Here is a 4,193-nt window from a genome sequence, read left to right as displayed (position 1 = left end):
CGCCCGCGCGTTAAGGTCTATTAAAAAAAAAAATAATAATTTGCTGATCTTTTGCGACGTGTTTTTGCGTCGCCAAATGTATGGTTTTGCGTCGCCAAATGTCCTGTATTATTTATTATTATTTTTAAGCAGATTAATATTCTGATTGAATATTTCTTGTTATTAATCGCCCTATAAGATGAGATTAGCACCCGAGGTCCCCACAAAAATGGTCGCGTTTGACTATCGAACTATCAACGCCATGTATCAAATGCCAAACATTGAATTTGATGATTATAGACTTTTTACTGAGAATGAGTTTCCAGCTGATGCCGTGCTACAGGAACTTTGCATTGAGGGTGCCGAATGGAAATTGAATAAGAAAGGTGTCCCTGTTACATTTTTATCCAGATTTCTCAACTGGGATGCCAATAATTGGCATGAGTTTGTCGCAGCACGCATGTTTCCATCGGGCCACACTTTTGAAATTATGGTGGAAAGGGCAAGTTTGTTGTATTGTCTAGTCACAGGAAGGACGGTTAATGCGGGTAAAGTGCTTCAGAAATCCATTTATGATGCGAGTCAAAAATCTCCTCTTAGCAAATTAGTCCATGTCTCTTTGATTACAGATCTTTGCCGTTATGCTGGAGTGACTTGGGATGCCACTGAGCAACTTCATCCTACTCGTGCTGTCTGAGCCTGCTCCTCCACCGAGTTTCACTGCTCCAACACTTCCTTCACATGCTGCTTAAGGGACTAACTATTCTGGCCGCTTCGATGCTTTGGAAAGACAAATGCATAAGCAATGGAAAAGAATGAATGAGCACATGGCCTATGTGCATGATTTCAATGCGGCACTCGCTCAGAATTTCTCTCCTACCAATGTGCCATATCCACCTCCACCACCATGGTCACACAATGACGAGTCGGACGATGATGGTACCAAGTCCTGATGCTCGGTACTGAGAGGTACATGTCCCTTTTTATGTTTATTGTTTTCAATCATTAGGGGCAATGATTTGGTTTAAGTTTTTTTTTTTTTTTGGGGGGGGGGGGGTGATTTAGTTTTTATGAAAAACGAGTATGTTTGAGTTGAGTTTAGTTTGTATGGAGTTCTAAGTTTGTTTTGTTTTGTTTATTGAGTTGAAGTTCTGTGATTGTTTGTACTTCAAATTCATGTAAAGAAATGGAATGAATGACCAATGATGAAAATTATTTTTATGAATTACATGAGTATCTGCCTATTGGACAAAATATGAACTGGAGAAGCTAAATGAATGAATAATTTCCTATATATTCTGTGATGTTCACTTGATTTTGAGTTTGAGACATGCAGAATTAGATATGATTGAGGATTTGTTTTGAAATTTTTGGGCCTAATTTTCATTGATCATATTATATCCCTAGTTTCCCATTTGAGCTTACACAAAAGTATTTACATTAAGTGCATCTTCTGAAATGTGTAAAAATCATCGTTTACTGTTGATGATTATTGATTCTTGCGCTGATTTAATTCGTATGATTTGAATGTGGATTGAGATGTTGTCTAGAACTAGTTCGGACACCCTTCGAGGCGAGATACGGGTACACTGTGACTTAGGGATGATTTAGGCAATTTTTTTAGAAATCGTTTGTGCCTTTCAAGCTACCCAATGAATTAATTATCCTTAGTAACTTGTTTGAGCCTAATTTAAAAATGAATGACATGCGTGAAAATGTGTGATAAACCCCCATTCAACATCGTTTCAATGTCCCAAATTTACTACCTAGTAACAGCCTAAACACTTTTTTCGAACTTAAGGGAGTAAGTCTGAACGAAAAATTTTTATGCTCCTAATTTTAATTGAGAAGATGGAATGACGTATGGAGAAAATTAAAAAGACGAAGGTAGTTTTGAAAAAAAAAATGTTGTTGAAAAGAGAAAAGGGTGAAAAACGAGAATTAAAACAGTGGTACAACGAAGTTGATGTAGATTGTGAATGAAAAGGAGTTGCAATTCATTGGTTGATCATACCTTACTCCCTTCTTTGAACTGTTTTCCGTCATTTGTAGCCATGAACCCGGCCTGACATTACAAGCTGATTAAGTCCTATTGACCGAGTCACAGTCGCCTAATATACTAGTGGATAAAGGGTGCGAGAACTTAGCTTATGGACAGTCGAGAGACACTTTATTTGATTATGAATTTTTAATCAAAACATGCACACACTACTCTTCTTTGCATTAAACCGATTCTGAGTGTTTTGTTTGAGACTTGACTTCTCTTTGGACCTGTACTACTTAAAAAGTCCTCATGATCTATGGCTGTGTGAATTTAATTTGAATGAAGGTGTTTTGAAACGTGATTTGCGGGAATTGTGAGTTTATGCGGTTGACCAGTTAAATGATTAATTGTTCAGTTTTGAATGTGTTGGATGAAATTGGATTTAAATATTTTTGAACTACTTCTAAGGTCATTTGTTTCAAAGTATTGTGGGTTGTTGTTAAGTTAAGTTTTGGTGTTGGTTTTGATTAATTATGCTCGGGACTAGCAAAAGATCAAGTTTGGGGGAATTTGATAAGTGGATTTTATGCACTTAATTTGGTTATGATTTTAATTGAATTTTGCGTTGTTCGAGCAGTTTTATGCGGTTTCATTGTTGTTTATGTTTATGTAGGGAGATTCATGAATGGGTGAATTTAGAGACAAAAAGAAGATGAATTTATAGGGAAGAACCACATGTGCAAGAGAATTCCACGCAGAAGCGGAGAATGGCAGAGATTTGAAGGAATTGAAGAATCATGTTTGCGCATATGCATGAGATTTTGGTGCAGAAGTGTAAAAAGGCAAAAGTCTGAGAACAAGTGTCACCGCATATGCGGCCGAATCCATGCATTTGCGTGAGAAGCCAGGGATTTGAGAAAACAAAGTCATGCATATGCGGCAAAAATGATGCAGAAGTGATAACAGCCAGAGATTTGAAGAAGCCATGGCCGCATCTGCGGGTAAAGTTCACGCATCTGCGTGAAGTTCCGAAAGTTTAGAAACAAACAAAGTCACGCATATGCGGCCGGTTATAGTGCATCTGCGGAACCTGGAAGATTTTGCATATCTGCGAAATAGGGAATTAGATCAGATATTTTTGGAAAATAATTGTGGGCTTTCTTTGGGCTTAGAAGCAAGATATAAAAGGAAGAAATTTTTAGAGACGTCGACATATTGAGAATTTGCAGGAATCGGTCGGCTTGGGAATACTTGGAGAACAAGAGCTCGAGAACCCGGTACAAAGACGGAAGACGGCGGCATCCGGCGAGGGAAAAGCTTAATTCTACTTCGTTCTAGTTTTCTTTTGAACTCTATTTTTTTAGTTTGATGGATTATTTGAAGAAAATATTTTGTTTAATCTTCAAATTTATTATGAACTAATTTCTTAGTCTAGAGGTAGACAGATCTTGACTGGAAACCATGATTGAGATATTTTGATTTATATATTTGAATTCTTCGCACAGTTTATTTGTGTTTTCCTGATTTTAATGCTTTAAATTTACTGGCCATAGATTGAATGATATTTTATTTAGAATCTTTTACTCGAGAGAGGAGATTTTGAATACGACATATGAAAATACATCTTTGGTGTTTATATTATTCGAGAGGCATATAACTCCATAGAAGTCATAGAAGAATTCTTGTGCTATTTACCGGATTTAATAATTGAACTTTGATAGAGATATTGAGTTTGTTATTGAATACGAATTTCTGCTTGACACTCGAGAGAGGTAGTAGAAAATAATAGAGATTCTTGGCTAATAAATTAGAAGAATTTAGAATTGAACAATCATTAGAAATAAATTTTGGTGGACAGTCAAGTGAAGTCGAACCTCTAGCATTCATCGCTTATTGAATTTTTGTCTCGTGAATTCGTGGTTATTTAATTTTATTTCTTGCAAATTTTAGTTTTATTTAAATCAAACCATTTTCGTAGCTCTACATAGGATTAGGATTTTATTAGTTGCAAATATTCGATATAATATCATTTATTCATTCTTCGTGGGATCGACTTGGACTTAATTCCTATATTATAACTTGACATCGTGCACTTACGAGCGAAAAACACGCAACATGAACTCACCCGAATGAAACACGACTCATGCTCGAAGTAGAACCTTTACAATATGCAATGAAAACATGAAATTCGTGAACATTTCCTTTTTAATTATCTTGTGAATTAAGATCC

The sequence above is a fragment of the Henckelia pumila genome, chromosome 2 (genome assembly GCF_033568475.1).
Source record: "Henckelia pumila isolate YLH828 chromosome 2, ASM3356847v2, whole genome shotgun sequence".
Taxonomy (NCBI): Eukaryota; Viridiplantae; Streptophyta; class Magnoliopsida; order Lamiales; family Gesneriaceae; genus Henckelia; species Henckelia pumila.
The sequence above is the reverse complement of the archived record's forward strand: the minus strand, read 5'-3'. Positions refer to the sequence as shown.